Below are 19,889 nucleotides of genomic sequence, written 5' to 3'. Positions count from 1 at the left end.
CCAAAATTTGCATACATTGTTTGTGTGAGTGTATAATTATACCACCAGTCTGAAAAAAAGTTTGGCAATTTCTTATAAAGTTAAAAACATGCCTACCCATTGACTCATCAATTACACTTCTAAGAGAAATGAAACATGTACTTCCACAAAAAACTAATTCAAGAATGTTCATAGAAACTTTATTCATAATAAACAATAAAAACAAAACAATTGAATGCCCATCAATGGGAAAATTTAAAAAAACAAACTGTATAATACATTAACAATATAATGTTGCTCAGCAATTAAAAGTAATGAATTACTAATACATGCAGCAACTTGGAAAAAATCTCAAAAATGTTATGTTGAGTGAAAAAGGCCAAAAACAAGAGTTCATACTGCATAATTGGAATTCCATAAAATGGAATTGAATGAATTCCATTTTGCTTGTTCCATAAAAAACAAGCAAAAATGACATATGATACTAGAATTGAGAATAGCAGTTGACTTTGGGATGAAGGAAAGAGACAAATGGAAAGGGACAGGAGGGAACTTTCTGGGGCAAATAAAATATCCTGTACTTTTTCTGTGTGGTGGCTGCATGGTTGTATTTGTTTGCTGAAGCTCATCGAACTTACTTTAAATTAGAATATTTTATTTTGTATGTAAATTAGACTTTGATACATTTTTAAGTGAAAAGTAAACATCATTTTTCCCAGATAGTTATTAGTTATTTAATATGTGTTTACTGAATACCTATTAAATAAATCTGTAATCACTATTCAATGAGTAATGTTGGTTTGGGAAGGCACTGAGTTTCAGTTTTGCAATTACCTTGTCTTAAATATGAAAAAAGTAAAAGATTCTTTTGAATTTAAATGATAATGTATACATTATTGAATGCGGCTGACCACATTTAGTAAATGTTTTCTTTTCTTTGTCTAACAACCTCCACAAAACAAACTAGTTCAAACTGAGCAACTGTAGTACAGGCAAAGAACACTGAACTTGGAGTCAGGTGACCTGTATTTTCTTTTAACTTCTGCATTTTATGATTTTATTTGGCAGAAGTTCCCAGTTGGTTGGCACTGCTAAATTTCTCTAGCACTAGAAATATGTATTGAATACAGAGAACCATCAGGACACAAAGCAATATCCTAATGCCCTATGGTCATCTTGGTTATTGATTTCAGGAAAGTGAAGAGATATTATTATCTATAATAAAATATAATTACTCTTGTCCTTTATTCTTCTCTTTCAGTATGTTTAATCTTCAGTACCTTTGTTTTAATATGCAAGAATCATTTTCACTTTTAAGGCACTTTTAAAGTGAAATCAGCCACTTGCTTCAGTATTACCTTTTAAGGTGTTGACATAAAGCCAAAGTAACAGGGCAGAGGAATAAATGCCACTTCTCTTTCCTTTTGTCCCTCATCACATAGAAACATCTCCATGGCTTTCATTAAGAATTTTCTTTCTATTTCTGACATTTTGAAAAATTAATGATTGTATAGCTTTAAAAATGTGTCTTTTACCACCTCTGCATTTTAAATGTTTGCCTCAATGTGTTATTGTATGAAGACAAGATAATTGTATCTCTCTATATGTATACATACATACATATACATACACGTATACATACAATGCTGATACAGACATACAAATATATAGAAAAATGATCATCCATTCATTCAAGTGGTCTTTCATCCATTTGAAACATAAATATTTTCGGTGCCTGCTATATACGGGTGTTGTGCTAAACACCATGAATGTGATTGTAAGCAAAATAGGCTACATCTCTATAATGATAATAAAGATTTATATTTGTGATTGATACACTTCTAACTATCTGCCCACTCTAGACTTGCTTAGTGGTCATAGCACTAGAAAAAGGTATTATTTGGCTAAAATTCAGATCCAGAGAAGAATAACCTGACCAATATCATACAGCTAGAAAACAGTAGAGCCAAAATTTCAACCCAAACACTCTAACTCCCAAGTATGGGATGTGTGACTGCTTCAGTCTGCTTCCTGCTCCTGCACATTCTCTCATAGAGCCTAAGATAAAGTTGGGGAAGATACTGACTAGTTATGAGGATGATGAAACAAGCAGGTACAACTCAAAATGTATTTCCCTCATGTATCTCCCTTATCTCTTCTCCTCCTATTACTTCAACAACTCAAAATTCCTTTTTTTTTTTTTTTTTTTACCAGACCCTCTTTTAACAATGGAAATAACTGTCAAAAGGTTTTAGTAGAGGTCCCCTCTTTGTTCCTAATGTGTACCTGAGGCCAGATAAAAGGAGTAAAGTTTTCTCCCTTGATAATCAAGCTTTATGAAACAATAGGTATACTTGCTATCTCCACTTTCTCATTTCTCATTCCCACCCGTTTACTTCAGTAGCTTTTTCCAAGATCACCAAAGGCAATCTGGTTTTCAGTTCTAATTTACTTGGCCTCTCAGCAGATTTTAACCCTGTTGATTATATCCTGTTTCTCAACACATTCTTTCTGACTTTTTTCAACTATGGCTCCCAATTTTCTTCTTACTTATTTTGGCCACTTTCCTCTTTTCTTCTGTGGATTTTCTTCTTCAACCTAACCATAAAATATTGAACTTTCCTCCAAAGTTCTATTTGGAAAGTTTTCTCGCTCTGCATATAGTCCCTCAGTGAGCTCACATGCTGTTGGCTTCCACTGCAGCACACCTGACAATGATTTATAAATCTAGGAATCCATTCCAGATCTCCTTTCTCACCATGACATGAGACAATGGAAGCAGTCCCTCCCAAGGGACCAGATAATTGCAAGGAATCTCCAAGCTTATAACTAATCTTATAGTAAGCCCAACAGAAAAGAAATGACTTATTTTCCAGTATTCCAACAAAAGTTCTTTATTTCAGTATTATTATCTTCAAGGGGCTTCACTGGTTTATATGTTGTTGTCCCAGATGCAGAGGTATGGTCAACAACACCCAAACGACATGGACACAGGATTAGAGACAATAGGAAAGTAGCAGCTTTTAACAAGGAGAGCACATGATGTGGGGCTGCATGGGCAGCAGGCTCCCCCTGCACACTGTGATGTCACCAGAGGCATCCACACTGTCCCACTCCGGACAGAGCAACCATTTGAAAGACGTTAAAGAGACTGGTGACAATCTGAGTGATTATTGAGGAAATATGTGTTTTTTTTGGAGAAGAAAAAGGACCAGAGGTAGAAAGTGGAAAGTCAAGAAGGTCCTGTGTAAATGATGGATGTAGAGGGGAAAGGGCAACATAATAGAAAAAAATCCATGCAGGCAGGGGATCAGGTATCTACAGAGGGATGAAGGGGCAGATGAAGCCAAAATCCAAGGGAAGCAGACGGTCCAACAGGACAGGAGATGAGCAGGAGGCTACACAACAAACTGAGGGAGGGAATAGGACAACCAGTGTTCTCTGATATTGTGTAAGAAGCAGAAAAAGGCATGATCAACAGTTTCAAGAATCTGAAAATAAAGGAGCTGACAAAGTACAACACAACAAAATATGTTTACATGCATGCGGTAGAATGGTATTAGATAGAAGAATTGGATCAAACCAGTGTGTTTTGATCAGTGATTTAACTGCTTCAGCACTAGCAGTTGATTCTGTTGCTAGCAGGCCTCTCTAGTGAGTTGATGGCACAATTAAGTGTGTTCACACCACAAAAATGCCAGGGCCTGAATGTGATCAGTAACATTATAAGGTTATATTTAGAGCCAAAATGCAGAGGGTATAAATGAACTGAAGAGGAAAAGTCTGAGGTGAAGGAAAGAACAAGCATTAAAATGAGGAGTATGTAGGGCAGCGAAGCAATAACCCTTAAGGACAAAAGGGTCTAAATGATCTTAGACTTAGCATTTTGAATGAGTAACCAAGATTTGATATGTTGCCAGTAAGCATTTAGATTGGGATACAGAGGAGGCTATCCTGAATGGATGGAGTTAGTATTAAAAAAAAAAAAAAAAAAAGCCAGGAGAGTGAGCAAGTGAGATTTAAATTTAAAGTTGTGGCCAGCTGAACAGACTGATAGGAAGTAGGCTTCACTCTTGTAAAACTTATTTAAGATCAGCTAGAAAAAGTGCCTTATGGCCAGGTAATTGAGATATGCAACAATTAGTATGCTTTAAAATATCAACTATCAGCCATAAGTGACACCTACATTAACATTATTTTATAATGCCTTCATGGTGGATAATGTTATATCATGGGGTGGGCCTGGAAAAGTAGTGGTCTGGAATTAGGAAGCAAAGGGAGGAGAGAATAAGCTAACAGTGGTTGGGGCTGGAAAATACATTTTATAGATTTTTTAATGAGACTTAAAGTTGTGGATGATTCCATCCAGAATAAGTCCAACTGTTGGGTTGAAGTCATCATCAAAGATGAATCTAGCTGTGGAACTGATGTCATCATGAGACCTAAACACACCTGCAGGGATGAGGTCAACAAGGAGTGGGAGGGGATGTATCCAGCTGTGGGGCTGAGGTCATCAATGGAATATCATACCTGTGTGCCTAGAGAAAGCTGCGTGTGGTTAAGATCTTGCCTACAAATATTGTGTGTCATGGGAGGGCTCTTGAAGTACCCTATAGGTAGGTAATCAGGTAAAATGTACTGTGCCCGTTCAGAAGGACAAGTTAAGGAGGGACTCCTGGGGAGAACAGGTCAGGTATAAGCAGGGTTGGGCTGGGTTAAATGAGACAGAGAGTGTAGATTGTATCTTTACAGTGGCTAGGAATTGGGAAAACTTTCAGAACCTGAGGGATTTCAAGATTTGAATTTCTCACTAATGTCAAAAGAGGGAGCGAGTGTACATAAGTTTTCTTATCAGCTTGCCCAGATGGTATAAAAGAAGAAAATGGGGCTTGAAAACTGTCCAGGGTCAAACATAAAAAATGAAGTTAGACTCCTTATTGCAAGATAAAGAGTTTTTTCTATTGCTATTACGATGTTTAAAAGATTTAGAAAATATTTAAGAACCTATCCAGATTAATTTCTAGTTCCAAGTATTTGCATTTAACAATTATTTGAAATGACCATGGCTTTGTAATATAATACAATAAAATAGGATTTTTTAAAATTAACTATGGTTTATAGACTAATAGAAAAATTAATAGTACTTGGAAGTTGAAATTGCTAGAAACTAAGAGAGGGCATGTGAATGCATGTGTAATGAGAAACTAAAATTACCTCCTTGAAGTTACTTTCAACTTAGGGAGGAGGGACTAAAAGAATTCAGATAGGATAAGAAATAAACAATATTTCAACTTTTGCAGGAACTAGGCTTGAAACACATTTTTTGACTTTAAAAATAACCAACATTTTTTTCTCCATTGTTTTAAACTTAGATTCTCTCCACCTCTGTTTTTCACTGAAGTAGTTGTAAAAGTGACATTGGGTACCATTTCCACCCAACAGATGCAGGAAATACTGGAAATCTTTCAACAAAATCTGTACTGCAGAGATTTCCTTCTGAATTTTGCAAACTTAAGCAATTCACATAAATGAAAATTCAAAACAAAACAAAGTGAAAACTTTTTGGCATTTAACCCTTGAGTTACAGAGTGAGATTTTAAAAGGTAAAACGAAATTTCATTATGATAATTTGGGGATGACAGAACAAACTTTTCTTAAGTTTACATGAGAAACTTTGTCATTATTCTGTTTTAAGTTCAATGTCATTATGTTTGAAAGTCCTTTTGGTGATTAAAATTGATTCTTTCCATGAATTACCACATGCCACAAACAAAATTAAAATTTTTTTGTAGATATATGAAACACATTTAATATATGTATAGATGTCTTTTCATGTAAGTCAGGGGGTAGAGGATAATCTATATCTTTCAAACAACATAGTAACTTAGTTTGAAAATAATTGATGTTGAAACTCATAGAATGTGAGATAGCTGTAATAATTACATTTGAATTCTTAAGAATAACCTCAGAAATGCACTTTTAATGCTTGTGTCACTTTAAGGGCATGATATGCAGGTTAATAAGTTTGAGAGTGTACACAAATAAATTTCTTGTTCATTAACCAAATGAACTATTTTAATATTTTGCTGAAGATATTCATATCAATATGCCTTGGCATTATTAAGTGTGAACACACTTCATTGTGCTAACAACTCACTAGGCTGTTTGCTAGCAGCAGAATCATTTCCTGGTACCAAAACCATTAGATCAGTTGTTAAAAATTATGAATTAATCCAATTTTAAATATTATCCTTTCCTACCACATGCATATAAACATAGGTTGGGGTTCATTTTCAAATATAAAATACATTGAATACAAAATAAACTCTGTGTTGCTTCAAAATCGGTAAGATGCTGACTCAATACAGAAAAGACATTTGATTGTTTCTTATACCAGAATTTGAACAGACAGAAATTTCTTAACTAATCTTAAAATATTACTGAGTGTTCTCATTTTAATACAAAAAATGAATCTCAGTTTAAATTTGTACTTGAAAATCCCATTAACATGAATGTTCTTAGATAGTTGATTCTGTATCTTTTTTGTTTATATATGTATTTAAATACATGTTATGTTTATTCAGAAAGAGAAAAAGAAATAAGAAAGAGAAAGAAAGAAGGAAGAAAGAAGAAAGAAGAAAGAAAGAAAGAAAGAAAGAAAGAAAGAAAGAAAGAAAGAAAGAAAGAAAGAAAGAAAGAAAGGAAATAAAAAGGAAGGAAGGAAGAAGGGAGGGAAGGAAGGAAGGAGGGAGGGAGGGAAGGAAGGAAAGAAGGAAGGAAGGAAGGGGAAGGCAAGGGAGAGAGAAGAAGAAGAAGGAGAAGAAGAAGAAGGAGGAGGAGGAGGAGGGAGGAGAAGAGAAAATAAGAAAAGAAAAGAAGGAAAGAAGGGGAAGGCAAGGGAGAGAGAAGAAGAAGAAGGAGGAGGAGGAGGAGGGAGGAGAAGAGAAAATAAGAAAAGAAAAGAAGGAAGGAAGGAGAAGAGAAGAGAAAAGAAAAAAGAAAAGAAAAGAAGGAAGGAAGAAAGGAAAGAGAGAAGAAGGAAGGAAAGAAGGAAGGAAAGAAGGAATGAAGGGAAGAGAGAGAGAATAAGGAAGAAAGGAAAGAAGGAAGGAAGGGAAGAGAGAGATAATAAGGAAGGAAGGAATGAAGGGAAGACAGAAGAAGGAAGGAAGGAAGGAAGAAAGGAAGGAAAGAAGGAAGGAAGGAAGGAAAGAAGGAAGGAAGGAAGGGAGGGAGGGTGGGAGGGAAAGGAAGGAAAGAGAGAAGAAGAAGAAGAAGAAGAAGAAGAAGAAGAAGAAGAAGAAGAAGAAGAAGAAGAAGAAGAAGAAGAAGAAGAAGAGGAGGAGGAGGAGGAGGAGGAGGAGGAGGAGGAGGAGGAGGAGGAGAAGGAGGAGGATGGGGAGGAGAAGGGGAGTGAAGGAAGGAAGGAAGGGAAGGAGGGAGGGAGGGAGGGAGGGAGGGAGGGAGGGGAAGGAAGGAAGGAAGGAAGGAAGGAAGGAAGGAAGGAAGGAAGGAAGGAAGGAAAGAAGGAAGGAAGGAAGGAAAGACAGGAGGAAAATAAAAATGACTGACAATGTATTCTTCAATACAGCCAGGTAACATGGGCTAAAGGTAGCCTCTAATTATTTTATTGGTCAATGTATTAATAAAAGATACAATATAATCACTTATGTAAATTACCAATTACATAAAACATAAAACAAAAATATTGTGAATTTCTTAAAATGTCTGTGATGGATCCTCTAGAACACCCTCTGTGAAAGCACAATGTGGGTTTGATTGAGTATTTCTGATCAGATCTCTCAGGGTATGCCAATTATATCACTTTACAGTGAAAAAGACCTATTCCTATTAATAATATACACCAAGTAAAGTTTTATCAGCAGGTGAGGTAGAATCGTTTTATTTCCTGTTGTTATACCCCAATATACTTTTACTAGCAAAATCTTTCTCGGATTTTTATAGAATAATTATAACTTGATGGTCTAAAAAGCTGAAAATATTCAAAATAAGATAGATTTTATTTTTTAATATTTCTTAGGTTAAAATGTTAATTTTTCCTTATAAACAAACACATTTTATATATCTATAGATGTCTTTTCATGGAAGTCAGGAGCTGGAGGATAATCTATATCTTTTAAACAATATAGTAACTTAGTTTGAAAATAGGTGATACTGAAACTCTTATAGAATGTGAGATAACTGTAACAATTATATTCAAATTCTTAAGAATAGCCTCAGAAATGCACTTTGATGCTGTGTCACTTTAGGGGCAAGATAAGCAGGTTAATATGTTATAAATTAAAATTAATGACATCCGATGTTATAGCACTGGGTCCTCAGAAAAACAAAGAGTGAGTATAAAATTGTTGGCGAAGTACCTACCCAGCATGTAGCACTGCTGTCATTCAGCAATATTTAAATGATCACCTTTCTGGAATAGTTAACAGAGAATTTGTGAAGCATGATGAGGCATGGGCAACTTCAATAAAGATAACATGCGATACTGAGAAATGAAAATAAGTTTAGCTTGCAAATTTTTGGAAAAGATTTTTAACTGTAACTTGTAAATTTTTAGAATACAAAAAGACCACCAGTTTTAAAGACTATTACTTAAGGTTGAATAAATTGTCACCATCCAGATAAGCAGCATATAGCCATGTTATAATTTTCCTACAAAGATGTATTTACCCACCTTAGCATGATGTGCTAAATACAATTTAATACCAACTCACAATTAATTAAACTGGTCATGGCTTTTACCTGAAACCACTGTGTTAGCAGCGTTACTCTGTGCTTATTTCTGGCATCCACATTGAAGACACTCATTTATTCATTCAATTAATATTTATTAAAACCAGTAGCAGATGATTAGAAAATGATCAACCGTGGGAGGAAAGTCTGAAATAGAATTACTAACTCCAGGGAAGGTGTGAGGGCAAGGACAAGGGACTGGAAACATGTTTTGAAACCTACGATAACTTTTCATTGGTATGAGCAGTAAGTTGTAGAGAAAGTTGGAAAAATAGAAGTTTGAGATAGAAAGTTGACCGAGTTTGAAGTTATAGAAATTCTAGCAAACAATGCTGCAATATACACCTAAAAGACAACAGTTGAGGTAGAACAGAAGTGAATGGCATAAGGATGAAGTGATCCTGACTTGGACTGCCATGTTTATGGATGCTGAAATCACTTCCTAGGGTGGTAGCATTTGGGGTTTAGAAGACCATTGTAAGCGGGGGGAAGTCACCAGTGAATGTCGTATGTGACCTAAAGGCAGGTACTTATTAGAAGTATAGAATGATGGGCCAGGAATGGTGGCTCATGCCTGTAATCCCAGCACTTTGAGATGCTGAGGTGGGATGAATGCTTGAGTCCAAGAATTCCAGCCTAAGCAAGAGGGTGAGACTCCATCTCTAAAAAAAAAATTAAAGAAAGAAAAATTAGCCTGGGGTGATGGCACTTGTGTATAATCCCAGCTACTCCAGAGGCTGAGGTCAGAGGATCACTTGAGCTCTAGAGGTGGAGGCTTCAGTAAGCTGTGATCGCACCACTGCACTCCAGTCTGGTTGACAGAATGGAAAAAAGAAGAAGTAAAGAATGATAAAGAAAAATCACAGGTTCATGGAGGTATAAGAATATTGGTCACATAACAGCATCACAGGGCTAGGGAAATGTCAGAACACTTGCACACAGATAAACTTTGAATAAGGTTTCAATCAAAGCAAGAAGTTGGGGAAAAGTACTTTGAAGAGTTCTCTTTTCTATTATTCTTTTACTAGATGTACTTTATAGCACTTGATACTTGGTATGTGTATACATTTTTACATTTACTACAATGTGTTGCAACTATTGAATGTATTTTTATATTTCTCTAATTGTACCTTAAGTTCACTAAGATAAGGAATATTCATCTCTGTAACCCACTTTATATAATGTAGTAAACTTAGACACCTCATAAATATATCTTAGTGAAACAATAAAGGTGATATTAGTGAATGAATCTTTCAATGCAAGATTTCAGGTTACTAAAAGGGTCAGAAGAACTTCTCATGTTTTGCTCCTTTTTATAAGTTTTTTGATTTATAAAATAAATTTTGACTTATAAAAATAAATTTTGAAATAAAAACCCATTACAGTAAAGTGTACAAATCTTAGATGTGCAACTTGAATGTTGGCAAATGTACGCACCCTTGCAACCAGTAATGCACTAAAGCTGACTCATAACGGCTCATAAGTGCTGATTGCGCACATTCCTTCCTGGCTTTGCTTCAGTGATGTCAAGTTGGTCATTTGAGATCAACCACACTAACAGAATTTACAACACAGAAATCTGCAAATGCTGGAAAGCAAGACATTTTTTTTTTTTTGTCCCCCAGAGAGCAGTTGTTAAAACATTTACCAGGACACGGCTGGTTATTACCATCACCCAGATCAAGATAGACATTTTCATTGCCAGAGTGATTAATTCATGCCTCTTTCAAGTTAATTCCTTGACTATCACTCCTTGGATTTCTTTCACCATTGACTAATTTTTGCCTGTGCCTAAACTTTGTATAAATAGAATCATACAGTAATGTATTCTTTTGTTGCAAGCTCCATCATGCAGCATAATTAAAAAAATATATATATGTGTTATTTTGTGTATCAGTACTGTGTTCTTTCTTTATAAGTGTGTGATATTCCACTGAATGAATATTCCACAATTTGTTTATTCATTTTCCTGTTGATGGAAATTTGAGTTATATCCTGCTTGGAATTATTTTTGAATAAAGCTTCTATAAACTTTTGTGTACACATTTTGTGTGTGTGTGTGTGTGTGTGTGTACTATGTGTTCATTTCACTTCTGTATATACTTAGGAGTGAAATAATTGGGTGATAGGATAGAAATTGCCAGACAGATTTCCAAAGTAGTCATAATATTTTATATTTGCACCAACAATTGATTTTTTGGTGATTCTTAACCTTAAAAGGAATATTTATCATCCCAAACTTGCTTTGAAACTATGATATGTAAGACTATTATTTTTCTTACATTTTATATCACCATCTCAATGTTAAAGAAGCAGAATATTATATTTTAAGAATAAAGAGTTTTTATAAAATTATTATGTAATATTGCCCTGGAGATTATATAAGCATATTATATGCCACAATCATTTCTTCTCAGGTGACATGATAAAGAATCATGCTTATGTTAACTCTACTAAATGCTTTATGGTAGCCCTTATATATCTTCTATCTAAAGACCAAGAAAAATGAAAATGAGCAATGATTTTTAAAGTTCTAGATATTGTTCTAAAAACTCTGCATTTTTGTTTAAAGAGGTACATGTTTCTAAATATGAGAGCAATATTTGTGTCTATTTTTCAGGTTCCATGTTACCATTGGACTCTGTATATGGACTCATGATCTATTTTAATAATCTGGGATTTAACTTCATTGTTGAGTACTCTGCTACCCATTCAGACTTTTCTCCAGAAGGAAAAAATGAATTATGATGATCCAAGCAACAGCTACTGGTATGCTTACTTGGGTCTTTAAAAATCACTCAGTTTAGTAAAACAAAACAAAACAAAACAAAAATGGCCCAAAATTATTTTCTAACCTGATATAGAGAAAACAATTTGCGTATTAGTTGTCTAGAGTTGGATTTGTTTAACCAACTGTGAGCAACATACATTTAAACAACATTTTTATGAGTATGCTGCCAACTTGTACCTATTTCAATAGATTTTTCCAGCAACATATAGGCATGAATGTGGTCATGGCCTTTCTTAAATGATTAATTGAAAGGTTCTAGCGTCTTTTTTCAAGACTATCCAACCTTTTATCCTAACATAACTTCCATGAAAAAACATACTTTACTATACTCTGTCTTATTTTTGAGCTGTTTTAGATACTAATTTTCTATTAGTAAAATAATGTAAGTCATTAAAGCCACATGTTTTTACTGAGTAAAAAATACAATGGAATATTATACACAATTTTATACCAATCAACATGAAAATTTAGATGAAATGAATAAATTCCCTGAAAAATAAAATTTAAAATAGCTGAGACAATAAAAATAGAAAATATGAATGGTTCTATATTCCTAACATAATGAAGTCCATTATAAGATCTGTTCTAAAAAGAAAACTTAAGCTCTAAATGACTTCACTTATAAATGTTTTCATATGTTCCTTATGGAAAATGAAGAAACACTTCCCAACTCATTTTAGAAGTCAATATAACCTTGATATCCACATGTGAAAAAGCATTACCACTAAGGAATATTAGTCCATGAATGGGTGGACTTAGAAATCAATGAAATTTGCCCTGATATGCAGCCAACAAACATGAAAAAAAGTTCATCATCACTGGTCATTAGAGAAATGCAAATCAAAACCACAACGAGATAGCATCTCACGCCAGGTAGAATGATGATCATTAAAAAGTCAGGAAACAACAGATGCTGGAGAGGATGTGGAGAAATAGGAATGCTTTTACACTGTTGGTGGGAATGTAAATTAGTTCAGCCATTGTGGAAGACAGTGTGGCGATTCCTTAAGGATCTAGAACCAGAAATACCATTTGACCCAGCAATCCCATTACTGGGTATATATCCAAAGCATTATAAATCACTCTACTATAAAAACACATGCTCATGTATGTTTATTGCAGCAATATTCACAATAGCAAAGACTGGGAACCAACCTAAATGCCCATCGATGATAGACTGGATAAAGAAAATGTGGCATATATACACCATGGAATGCTATACAGCCATAAAAAATAATGAGTCCATGTCCTTTGCTGGGACATGGATGAAGCTGTAAACCATCATTCTCAGTCAACTAACACAGGAACAGAAAACCAAACACCGCGTGTTCTCACTCATAAGCGGGAACTGAATTATGAGAACATATGGACACAGGGAGGGGACCATCACATACCAGGGCCTGTTGGGGGCTGGGGGACTAGAGTAGGAATAGCATTAGGAGAAACACCTAATGTAGATGACAGGTTGTTAGGTGCAGCAAACCACCACGGCACGTGCATACCTATATAACCAACCTGCACATGTATCCCAGAACTTAAAGTGTAATAAAAAGAAATAAATAAACAAGTAAGAAACAAAAGTAAGCTAGGGAAAATACATCTAAAATCAAATGAGCAAGCTGTCAAGATTTGGTTTATTTTATTATAGCTAGAAAGACACTGCTGTAGTCAAAATCGGCAATGACAGTAAATAAATCCTCCGTGCTTTTCAATAAACAAATATATTTCTTCCAAGAGGAAAGAAAATAATAAATGTGATTCTTGTTCAGAAATGCAGAAGCTGTATTTAATATGAAGCAATATTTATTCATGATAAAAACTCATAACCAAGAATAAAAGACCCTCCTTCATCTCATAAAGAATATATATATAAAGAAAAAATACTACAACCTATGTTATACTTAATAGTAACTTACTGAATGCACCCTGTGAAGTAAAAAAAGAGACAATGATGCCTTATGTCAATACTATACTGAAGTGGTTTGCCAGTGCAATATGCAAAGACAACATAAATATAAGTCATCAATATTGAAGAAGAAGACATAAAATAGTTATTGTTTATAGTGGCATTTTTAACACTTAGAAAGTTCAAAAGAATCTAAAAGCAATATACAAATTAATAAGTGAAGTCATTAAGGTGTTGAGTGCAAGTTCAACAAGTAAAATTTGATTCTGTTTCTACAAGCCAGCAAAGAATTAATCAAAAAATTTTATTTTTAAAATGATATTTACAATACTATAAAAATCATTTTTCTATGGATAAATCTTATGGAAGATGTGTGATACACACACACATACACACACACCCATACACACACACACACACACGTGACTGTATACCCATGTTAACAAAGACCAAATGGGGCGACTAGAATTCTACCCTTGCCCTGACTTTAACAAAGCATATCTTTCTCAGATGAAAGTGATGTCAGAGTGTGATATCAGAGAAAGGCAGTGAGAAGCTGGTATTTCAATTCCCAGGTCTATACAGATGGTGTCAGTGGAAAGCTCAAGGTTTCCACTTCTACACTCAACCAGAAGTAACAAGGCATCACTTCCTCTCCCCACTAGATTACTATCATATGAAGCCAAGTGGGACACAGAACTCTTAGTGCCATCCAGAAGTAAAGAGATCTACCTCTAACCAAGGTATTAATGGAGGTCATGTGGAGAACGGTAACCAGCCTCTCCTCTCCCTTGCAAGCATGCTGGTATCACCGAAATCCTAGTGGGTAGCCTCAACTCCCATCAAAGTCCTAACAAAAATTTTAGAACTAAACAAAATCAAATGTTTAAAAACAGGAAATTAATGGACTAAACAGTGGAATGGAGGAGACAGAAGAAACATTCAGTGAACTTGATTACAGAACAATAGAAATTGTCCAGTTTGAACATTAAACAGGAAAATAAACTGAAAAATGTAAACAGGACTACTGTCATAGGACTACAAGAAAAGATTTAACCTGCATGTCATTGGAGTCCCAGATTGGAAGAAAAAGGGGGATAGGAATGAAAAACTATTTAAAGAAAATGACTGAAAATTTCTAAATTTGTAAAAGATATATACCTGAAAATCCAAGAAACTTAGCAAACTCTAAACAGGATAAACCCAAGGAAGTCATGCCAAGAAACACCATAATCAAACTTCTAAAAGCTAAAGATAAGGACAAAAACCTTAAAAACTGCCTAGAAGGAAAAAAAAATTTAAATAACAGATTTCTGATCAGAAACCATAAAGTCCAGAAGGAAATGACACATTTTCAAGTGCTGAGAGTACTATCGAAAAGGAATCCTATATCCCACAAAAATTTCCTTCAGAAATGAAGGGGAAATCAAGAAATTCTCAAAGAAAGGAAAACTAAGAATTTGTCACCAGTACACCTACCCTAAAAGAATGGCTAACAGAAGTTCTTAAAACAGAAAGGAAGCAATAAAAAGAAGGAATCTTAACCTATCTGAAAGAGTGAAAATATGGGTAAAGATCACAGAATTTCTCCTTTTGAGTTTTCTAAATTGTTTGATGGTTGAAGCAAAGTTTATAATATTGTCTAAAAAATTAACTGTATAATTTAACAAGACTGCCCATATACCTTTCCTGTAAATACCTCAGCCTTACAGTATGCTTGATTGTAAATTGAATTGGAAAACATAAGACCTCTGTTGGTGATCTACAGCAGTGGTGCCCAACCATTTTGCCACCAGGGACTGGTATCATGGAGGACAATTTTTCCATGGAGCAGGGTTGGGGTTTGGATGGAACTGTTCCACCTCGGATCATCAGGCATTAGATTTTCATAACGAGTGCACGACCTAGATACCTTGCATGTGCAGTTCACAATAGATTCCCCACTCCTATGACAATCTAATACCATTGCTGATCTGACAGGAGGCAGAGCTCAGGCCGTAATGTGAGTGATGGAGAGCGGCTGTAAATACAGATGAAACTCTGATCTCTATCCTCCAGCTCGCCTCCTGCTAGGCGGCCCCGTTCATAACAGGCAGTGGACTGGTACCTGTCTGTGGCCCTGGGGGATTGGGGACCCCTGATCTATATATAGAATCTATTACTTATCAGTTCAATAAACTAGGACAAAACTACATTATATTTTCCTTTTTCTCAAAATGGGAATATAAAATCTTTATTATGTGTTTCATAAGATTGTTTCCAGATATTTTGTAAACTATAAAAGACTACAAAATGTAATAGTATGAAAATTATTACTATTATTTAACTTAAAACGTGGTCTTGTTCAAAGTTAATGTATAGTAAAATCTATTGTGCTTAAGTATTTAAGTACTGAGGTTTGTGATTTGTGTTGAAATAAACAAACTGAGAAGAGTGACGGAAAGAATGGAGAGATGCATAGCCATGTGGTAAGAAAAGTAAATTGTTCATGGTAGCATCTAGATGATGGGTTTACAGGTGCTCACTGTACATGTATTTTAACTCTTCTCTACTTGTGATAAGTTTCATAAGAAACTGTTGGATAAAACTTGAACATAAAATGTTTAATTCGCGTAGATTTCAAGAAAATAAAAAAGGTGACCTACCATGTTACTAAGCATAACAACTTCATGGTACATGATATCAACATAGCTTTGGCTGCAGCAACAATATTGTATTTATAAGGAAAATGGCACACAAGTTCACCATTGTGTGTGTGTATATGCTTTCTCTCTCACACATGCATGCTGTATAAATGTATATACACACACCCACACATATATATATACATAAAACTCAACATGATACGAATAAAAGTGTAAGTTTTATTCCAAATTTTTGCTAATGTTTGCTGCATGCTTTTTTAAGGTCCATGGATAGTTTCACTGCAGCCTGTGCTTACAGATAATTTTATATCATATATTTCAGAGAATCTGGTCACATATATTTCATTTAATATAAAAAAGATTTGTTCCAATGAATCTTTTTTCATAACCAAAAGTTTTTGACAACAAGTTATCACAATCACAGTCATTTTCTAGATATGGTAACTATGACCAAAATTCCTCATTCCTTTTTACAGTATTAATGGTGGAATCTGGGCTATGTTAACTGTATATCCAACTCAAGCCCAAAACACAGAAATCACTTCATTTTTCTGGGTCAGATTATCTTCAGGCAAAGATAAATATACTCAATATGTTTGAAAATGTTCCTGAAGACATAAACGTGTTTTTATAAAGCAATATTTAGAGATATAAATGTAAATGAGCCATATGGATTGCATTTCACTTGAAATAACCACACGTTGGAAATGTAATGGAAAATGGGCTTGGGAAAAAGTTTGGAATGTGTTAGGTTACCTTTCATGATTCCGTTTTGTAGTTTCAACTGACAAGCCACAATTGAAGAGTAGAGTTACCATGTACAGCAGTGGTGGCACTGCAGTGGTACATATATGTTTGTAGGTACTCACTTTGAGAGTCTTAAAATCTGTCAGTCTTGCAGAGTATATCACATTCCAGAACAGGCTTGTTATGTGGTCTTGAGGTATGCTCAGTGTACCCAGAAGTCTGGTTAGACTTAGCATGTCTGTAACTTTATAGAGCCATTCACTATACCAGTCATTTATCAATTTATTCATTCATTGTATAGCATTTTATTAGTGGGCTATATTTTCATCAGCTTAAAAGGATAGAATAAAAGAAGACTAGATCTAGATCAAAAGCCAGTGACTCACGCAATCCTTAAGTATAAAAGGTGCTCTTGGTCCTACACTCATATCCCCCTTGGCATCTCCTTTTTTGTGCATACCATGCTAACTTCCAATATCCAACATCTAAATCTATTTATCTGAGGGCTTTTTCTGGCCACCAAATCCTACTCTGCCTGTGTGGAGTATGTTGAAGGCCTGGAAATTAATACCTTCCAGAAACAGCCCTAAATCAATCTCCTGAAGGTGGGATAGCACTAAAGTCCGTGTTCTACAAATTCCCAGAGTTCCCCATCAGATTTAAGTTCCAGCTGCCCACAGTGCTGGTTTTTCTTTCCTCATCTTGTTTCTCCACTACCTTAATCACGTTTCCTGATATCAAGTCTCAGACAAGCTACTTGTTCTAGAATCCTTATCTTATAGTCTGCTTCTGAGAAACTCAGAGTAAGGCAATAGGTAAAGCAGGCATGGAAACAAATTGTCACAATAAAATGTGGTATGAGCCATAGTAAATATATATATAACAAATTTCAAGGGACTCAAAGGAGGAGCTAGTCCTTTGTTCATTTAACAAGCATTTATTGGGCACCATTTTCTAGGTCCCCAATTGGCGCAAATGTAAATGGGGCACAAAGACACAGTCCTGGGTATTTCTAGGAATGTAGGCCGTTAACTGGAGGCAAAGAAATTACTCTGCCTATGAAAAGATGGGGATGGGGTTGTGGGATGAAAACCAAAGGGGATGAAAACAAAAAAAAAATGAGTGGAAAGAGGAAAAATGAAGGCTGAAAATGTTTTTGAAGGTACATGATGTTTCAGTTGTATTTTGAACTAGGACTAACTTTTTCGTTCAGAAATATGGAGACTCAAAGTCTAGGCAGAGAAACAGAAAATTGAAAGGCCCAGAGCCACACCAAAGGGCACACTGACTTAGAAACAGCGGTTCAGTGTGGCGAGAACATAGCATGTATATGGGACACTTGAGAAAAGTGAAATACAACAGGATGTTGGAGCAGGATTGTGTAGACCCTTGCATAATATCTGAACGTGTGGACTTAATCTTCTGAGTAACGGTGGCCAGACATGGTAGCTCACACCCGTAATCCTAGCACTTTGGGAGGCTGAAGCGGGCAGATCACCTGAGGTCAGAAGTTGGAGACCAGCCTGGCCAACATGGTAAAACCCTGTTTCTATTAAAACTACAAAAATTAGCCAGGCGTCATGGTGGGTGCCTGTAATCCTAGCTACTTGGGAGGCTGAGGAAGGAGAATCGCTTGAACCCAGGAGGCTGAGGTTGCAGTGAGCAGAGATTGTGCCATTGCATTCCAGCCTGGGTGACAGAACAAGACTGAAATAAAATAAAAAAACCTTATGAGTAACAGTAATCCACCAAGTTCTTTTGCCCTAGGGTTCCAACTGGCTTACCCATTTGTTCTGTGATGGTTTGAAGACCGCTCTTATAAAAGTTGCACTTTGGGGTCTAACTGGGGTAAACAATCACCAGAGAACTAGTACAAAACTGCTGAAAGCATTTGATAATATAAGCTGTTTATTCTGTATTACGTTTGGTAAAAATTACAGTGTTTTCAGCTATAAAGGATCATAGCGTTATATCATAAATCCAAGCCTCTCTCTAGTATTCTAAACTGTTTCTTAGCTAGAATATTTCAATTAAAATAATTATTTAAACGATGCTATGTATGTTGGTGTTCCTATCATACAGAGAATAACAAGTACTGTGTCGAAAAACTCAACACTCACAAACAGAACAAAGTTGGTCACGTGTTGATTCTTACCGATAATAGGCATGTGTGCACTAGAGTTCTCTGTGCTATTCTTTCTACTTTGGTATATACTTGAAATTATTCACAATAAGATTAAAAATTAAACAGCTTAAAAGAAAGTTAAAACTATTTATCAGTAGCAGATTCTGTTGAGGTGCCTTTAGTGATACGGAGCACCTGTCCCAGCTGCTGTTCTCAGCTGCACCCTTCTTCGAGTGTTGTCCTTACCCGACTCTGGGAGCCACCTCATCTGTCTCTGCCTGGGAGGTGCACCCCACTCCGCTCTCAGGGGTGTTCAGAACTAACCACTACTTAAAGGGGACAGAGTCCTTACAACAGCTCTCTCACTTCTGAGTGGGAAAAACCTCTGGAGCAATTCATACTCTGGAACTTCCTGTGTGGTCAGGCTGAGGCCAGACTTCTCTTGAGCCCTCTTCTTTGGCTGATTTCATCTTCTACTCTGTCTTGCATTCTTCACAACCCTAGATGTTTCTCCTGGGATCACTCCCTCAGTAAATCATTTGCAAAATAATTTCTGTCTTATGGTCTATTTTCAGGAACTCAACCTTAAGTGATTTTATTTTGGAATTAATGAGAGTTAATCTGTTGATCAGGAGACTAGACAAGTTATAGGAATCAGAAGACCTGGTTTCCAGACTAAGGCTGTATTTTCTTATCTGTAGCAATCAATTCTGAGGACATCAAGTTCCTTGGAAAAATGAGAAAAATAACATTTCCCCATATTGTATGATACTGTAAGGAACAAATGAGATTATGCATATGAAAGCAGTTTTGAAAAAGAAAAAAGTTCCGGATAATTTGATTACATTAATATGCTATTTCATTATCTACGAGCTGTTGTAATAATGTGATATTCAATTCTGCAAAGTAAGAAATTATTTTAAGGCAAGAAAACCAGAGACT

The sequence above is a fragment of the Macaca thibetana genome, chromosome 4, assembly GCF_024542745.1.
Source record: "Macaca thibetana thibetana isolate TM-01 chromosome 4, ASM2454274v1, whole genome shotgun sequence".
NCBI lineage: Eukaryota > Metazoa > Chordata > Mammalia > Primates > Cercopithecidae > Macaca > Macaca thibetana.
The sequence above is the reverse complement of the archived record's forward strand: the minus strand, read 5'-3'. Positions refer to the sequence as shown.